At 40.7% G+C, this 6,506-nt stretch overlaps 1 long non-coding RNA gene across 1 annotated transcript; it reads right to left on the bottom strand.

The window, feature by feature from the left end:
* Positions 1 to 2,067: 2,067 nt before the first annotated feature.
* Positions 2,068 to 5,669, bottom strand: LOC127910131 (uncharacterized). The gene is made up of 2 exons (XR_008073994.1): positions 4,088 to 5,669; positions 2,068 to 3,669 (listed from the first exon to the last, which is right to left on the bottom strand). It is a non-coding gene; the product is annotated as an uncharacterized LOC127910131 (long non-coding RNA).
* Positions 5,670 to 6,506: the final 837 nt, after the last annotated feature.

The following is a 6,506-nucleotide window of genomic DNA, read 5'->3' as shown; positions in this document are numbered from 1 at the left end:
TATCTGTATGTGTTGTGTATCTGTGTGTGTATCTGTGTTGTGTATCTGTGTGTGTTGTGTATCTGTGTGTGTATGTGTTGTGTATCTGTATGTGTTGTGTGTCTGTATGTGTTGTGTATCTGTGTGTGTTGTGTATCTGTATGTGTTGTGTATCTGTGTGTGTATCTGTGTTGTGTATCTGTGTGTGTTGTGTATCTGTGTGTGTATCTGTGTGTGTTGTGTATTTGTATGTGTTGTGTGTCTGTATGTGTTGTGTATCTGTATGTGTTGTGTGTCTGTGTGTGTTGTGTATCTGTATGTGTTGTGTGTCTGTATGTGTTGTGTATCTGTATGTGTTGTGTATCTGTATGTGTTGTGTATCTGTATGTGTTGTGTGTCTGTATGTGTTGTGTATCCATGTGTTGTGTATCTGTATGTGTTGTGTATCTGTATGTGTTGTGTATCTGTATGTGTTGTGTATCTGTATGTGTTGTGTATCTGTATGTGTTGTGTATCTGTGTGTGTTGTGTATCTGTATGTGTTGTGTATCTGTATGTGTTGTGTATCTGTGTGTGTTGTGTATCTGTATGTGTTGTGTATCTGTATGTGTTGTGTATCTGTATGTGTTGTGTGTCTGTGTGTGTATCTGTATGTGTTGTGTATCTGTGTGTGTTGTGTATCTGTGTGTGTATCTGTGTGTGTTGTGTATTTGTATGTGTGTGTGTCTGTATGTGTTGTGTATCTGTATGTGTTGTGTGTCTGTATGTGTTGTGTATCTGTATGTGTTGTGTATCTGTATGTGTTGTGTATCTGTATGTGTTGTGTGTCTGTATGTGTTGTGTATCTGTATGTGTTGTGTATCTGTATGTGTTGTGTATCTGTATGTGTTGTGTATCTGTATGTGTTGTGTATCTGTATGTGTTGTGTATCTGTATGTGTTGTGTGTTGTGTATCTGTATGTGTTGTGTATCTGTGTGTGTATGTGTTGTGTATCTGTATGTGTTGTGTATCTGTATCTGTATGTGTTGTGTATCTGTGTGTGTAGAGAGTGTGAATACATGCTACGTGTGTAGTTGGGTCCAGTCGTCAGCCCAGGGTTCAGCTGTTGGAACAGTCTGCTGGCTTGGAGACAGCCGGTCTGATGTGGCCCTTACTGCAGCTTGAGAAATGTTATAAACCTAACAGACTTGCTAGTTAACTAGCTAGCGAAATGAGATGGTAAAGCTTGTTGTTCTTGATAATGTGTGTGTTTGTGGTTGAGGGGTGGGTATCTCAACCTAGAACACTATTCTGAGTCTCATCACCTTTCAGCTAGGTCAGCTGTCTCATCACCTCTCAACTAGGTCAGCTGTCTCAACCTAGAACACTATTCTGAGTCTCATCACCTCTCAACTAGGTCAGCTGTCTCAACCTAGAACACTATTCTGAGTCTCATCACCTCTCAACTAGATCAGCTGTCTCAGCCTAGAACACTATTCTGAGTCTCATCACCTCTCAACTAGGTCAGCTGTCTCAACCTAGAACACTATTCTGAGTCTCATCACCTCTCAACTAGGTCAGCTGTCTCATCACCTCTCAACTAGGTCAGCTGTCTCAACCTAGAACACTATTCTGAGTCTCATCACCTCTCAACTAGGTCAGCTGTCTCATCACCTCTCAACTAGGTCAGCTGTCTCATCACCTCTCAACTAGATCAGCTGTCTCAACCTAGAACACTATTCTGAGTCTCATCACCTCTCAACTAGGTCAGCTGTCTCAACCTAGAACACTATTCTGAGTCTCATCACCTCTCAACTAGGTCAGCTGTCTCATCACCTCTCAACTAGATCAGCTGTCTCACCCTAGAACACTATTCTGAGTCTCATCACCTCTCAGCTAGATCAGCTGTCTCAACCTAGAACACTATTGTCCTGCTTTGGTCTGGTTCAGTTATTGCAGGAAGTCCTGGAGAGCAAGAGTGGGTGATTTGTCACAGCCCAGCAATAACTCCTGACTTGAATAATCAAATGAACAAATGACTGTGATAGGCTATGATTTGTTACCAGGTGTGAGCCGGGCTGGAATAAAAAAAAGCCTACACACACTCAAATCATTCAGGTGTGGATCTGTCCACTCTTTATCAAGTCAAAATGTCTCCACTATTGGGTACAATGGTATTGGTACATGGCACATGCTCCACTCTCAAGTTGAAGTTGGAACTTGTTGACTGATGTCAAGGCGACTGGTAACGGAAGCCTGTTGCCGTGGCAGCACTGATCCACACCTGCCCCCCGTCTGTCCGGTGAGTAGTATTGGTCGGTACTGTATGGGCTTTTTTGTAGGTTCCACACCATGTGTTGGCTATTGGACTGGCCTGGGTGGTACACTCTTCCATAAGTCTAGTAGTTTGTTAGTTTAAAAAAAAAAAAATCATTTGTGTCCACTTTTTAATTTAATTTAAATTAAATCTAAGCTACAGATTAACTTCCTCCGTTTTGTACTTGACCCTTTTTGATAGACGCAGACCCAGCTCTCTGAGAGCGTCCCACTTGTCCAGTGGTCCCGGTACCGGTTGATGCGGAGGCCTAAGCTTTTGACGGGTATCCAGGTTTTCATATCCTCATACCGTCCTTCTCTCATACTGTGATATACGGTATTACCCACTTAGTAACAACAAAGGGGGCCTAAAAATATATATTTAAAAAACAGCAACAAATCAAATATGATTTGTCACATGCGCCAAATACTACAGGTGTAGTAGACCTTACAGTGAAATGCTGAATACAACAGGTGTAGTAGACCTTACAGTGAAATGCTGAATACAACAGGTGTAATAGACCTCACAGTGAAATGCTGAATACAACAGGTGTAATAGACCTCACAGTGAAATGCTGAATACAACAGGTGTAGTAGACCTCACAGTGAAATGCTGAATACAACAGGTGTAGTAGACCTTACAGTGAAATGCTGAATACAACAGGTGTAGTAGACCTTACAGTGAAATGCTGAATACAACAGGTGTAGTAGACCTTACAGTGAAATGCTGAATACAACAGGTGTAGTAGACCTTACAGTGAAATGCTGAATACAACAGGTGTAGTAGACCTTACAGTGAAATGCTGAATACAACAGGTGTAGTAGACCTTACAGTGAAATGCTGAATACAACAGGTGTAGTAGACCTTACAGTGAAATGCTGAATACAACAGGTGTAGTAGACCTTACAGTGAAATGCTGAATACAACAGGTGTAGAAGACCTTACAGTGAAATGCTGAATACAACAGGTGTAGTAGACCTTACAGAGAAATGCTGAATACAACATGTGTAGTAGACCTTACAGTGAAATGCTGAATACAACAGGTGTAGTAGACCTCAGTGAAATGCTGAATACAACAGGTGTAGTAGACCTCACAGTGAAATGCTGAATACAACAGGTGTAGTAGACCTCACAGTGAAATGCTGAATACAACAGGTGTAGTAGACCTTACAGTGAAATGCTGAATACAACAGGTGTAGTAGACCTTACAGTGAAATGCTGAATACAACAGGTGTAGTAGACCTTACAGTGAAATGCTGAATACAACAGGTGTAGTAGACCTTACAGTGAAATGCTGAATACAACAGGTGTAGTAGACCTTACAGTGAAATGCTGAATACAACAGGTGTAGTAGACCTTACAGTGAAATGCTGAATACAACATGTGTAGTAGACCTTACAGTGAAATGCTGAATACAACAGGTGTAGTAGACCTTACAGTGAAATGCTGAATACAACAGGTGTAGTAGACCTTACAGTGAAATGCTGAATACAACAGGTGTAGTAGACCTTACAGTGAAATGCTGAATACAACAGGTGTAGTAGACCTCACAGTGAAATGCTGAATACAACAGGTGTAGAAGACCTTACAGTGAAATGCTGAATACAACAGGTGTAGTAGACCTTACAGTGAAATGCTGAATACAACAGGTGTAGTAGACCTTACAGTGAAATGCTGAATACAACAGGTGTAGTAGACCTTACAGTGAAATGCTGAATACAACAGGTGTAGTAGACCTCACAGTGAAATGCTGAATACAACAGGTGTAGTAGACCTTACAGTGAAATGCTGAATACAACAGGTGTAGTAGACCTCACAGTGAAATGCTGAATACAACATGTGTAGTAGACCTTACAGTGAAATGCTGAATACAACAGGTGTAGTAGACCTCAGTGAAATGCTGAATACAACAGGTGTAGTAGACCTCACAGTGAAATGCTGAATACAACAGGTGTAGTAGACCTCACAGTGAAATGCTGAATACTACAGGTGTAGTAGACCTTACAGTGAAATGCTGAATACAACAGGTGTAGTAGACCTTACAGTGAAATGCTGAATACAACAGGTGTAGTAGACCTTACAGTGAAATGCTGAATACAACAGGTGTAGTAGACCTTACAGTGAAATGCTGAATACAACAGGTGTAGTAGACCTTACAGTGAAATGCTGAATACAACAGGTGTAGTAGACCTTACAGTTAAATGCTGAATACAACAGGTGTAGTAGACCTTACAGTGAAATGCTGAATACAACAGGTGTAGTAGACCTCACAGTTAAATGCTGAATACAACAGGTGTAGTAGACATTACAGTTAAATGCTGAATACAACAGGTGTAGTAGACCTTACAGTGAAATGCTGAATACAACAGGTGTAGTAGACCTTACAGTGAAATGCTGAATACAACAGGTGTAGTAGACCTCACAGTTAAATGATGATAACAACAGGTGTAGTAGACATTACAGTTAAATGCTGAATACAACAGGTGTAGTAGACCTTACAGTGAAATGCTGAATACAACAGGTGTAGTAGACCTTACAGTGAAATGCTGAATACAACAGGTGTAGTAGACCTTACAGTGAAATGCTGAATACAACAGGTGTAGTAGACCTCACAGTTAAATGATGATAACAACAGGTGTAGTAGACATTACAGTTAAATGCTGAATACAACAGGTGTAGTAGACCTTACAGTGAAATGCTGAATACAACAGGTGTAGTAGACCTTACAGTGAAATGCTGAATACAACAGGTGTAGTAGACCTTACAGTGAAATGCTGAATACAACAGGTGTAGTAGACCTTACAGTGAAATGCTGAATAAAACATGTGTAGTAGACCTTACAGTGAAATGCTGAATACAACAGGTGTAGTAGACCTTACAGTGAAATGCTGAATACAACAGGTGTAGTAGACCTTACAGTGAAATGCTGAATACAACAGGTGTAGTAGACCTTACAGTGAAATGCTGAATACAACAGGTGTAGTAGACCTTACAGTGAAATGCTGAATACAACAGGTGTAGTAGACCTTACAGTGAAATGCTGAATACAACAGGTGTAGTAGACCTCACAGTGAAATGCTGAATACAACAGGTGTAGTAGACCTTACAGTGAAATGCTGAATACAACAGGTGTAGTAGACCTCACAGTGAAATGCTGAATACAACAGGTGTAGTCGACCTTACAGTGAAATGCTGAATACAACAGGTGTAGTAGACCTCACAGTGAAATGCTGAATACAACAGGTGTAGTCGACCTTACAGTGAAATGCTGAATACAACAGGTGTAGTAGACCTCACAGTGAAATGCTGAACACAACAGGTGTAGTAGACCTCACAGTGAAATGCTGAATACAACAGGTGTAGTAGACCTTACAGTGAAATGCTGAATACAACAGGTAGTAGACCTTACAGTGAAATGCTGAATACAACAGGTGTAGTAGACCTTACAGTGAAATGCTGAATACAACAGGTGTAGTATACGGTGTGTGTGTGTACGGTGTGTATATGGTGTATAAACGGTGTGTGTGTATACGGTGTACTGCTCAAGCCCACTACACACACTCCAATGTACAGTTTTGGTAAGATCCTTCCATCATTCACACACAAAATGCTGTCCTCAATTCTTAAATTCTATTGTGTATGGCTCAATCTGTGAAATGCTGTCATCGCTCGTTGTCTTGACGTTGTGATTCACAGACTCACAAAGACCACGATTTGAATGCTGCAAGTGAGACAGAATGTTGTTTTTATTTGTTATTTATTTAATCTTTATTTAACTTGGCAAGTCGGTTAATAAGAACAAATTCTTATTTACAATGACAACCTACCAGAAGGCAAAAGGACTCCTGTGGGGACGTGGGCTGGGATTAAAAATAGAAAATACAATATAAATATAGGACAAAACACACACATCACAACAAGAGAGACAACACTACATAAAGAAAGACCCAAGACAACAACACAGCAAGGTAGCAACACATGACAACAACATAGCAAGGTAGCAACACATGACAACACAGCATGTTGGCAACACAACATAGCAAGGTAGCAACACATGACAACACAGCATGGTGGCAACACAACATGACAACATGGTAGCAACACAAAACATGGTACAAACATTATTGGGCACAGACAACAGCACAAAGGGCAAGAAGGTAGAGACACGCGCTGAGACCCCAAGTTTGACTGGACATGGGCTAGATATTTATTACAATGACCTTAAAAGGTG

The sequence above is a fragment of the Oncorhynchus keta genome, chromosome 20 (assembly GCF_023373465.1).
Source record: "Oncorhynchus keta strain PuntledgeMale-10-30-2019 chromosome 20, Oket_V2, whole genome shotgun sequence".
Classification (NCBI taxonomy): domain Eukaryota; kingdom Metazoa; phylum Chordata; class Actinopteri; order Salmoniformes; family Salmonidae; genus Oncorhynchus; species Oncorhynchus keta.
This window is presented reverse-complemented; position numbering and strand designations above follow the sequence as displayed.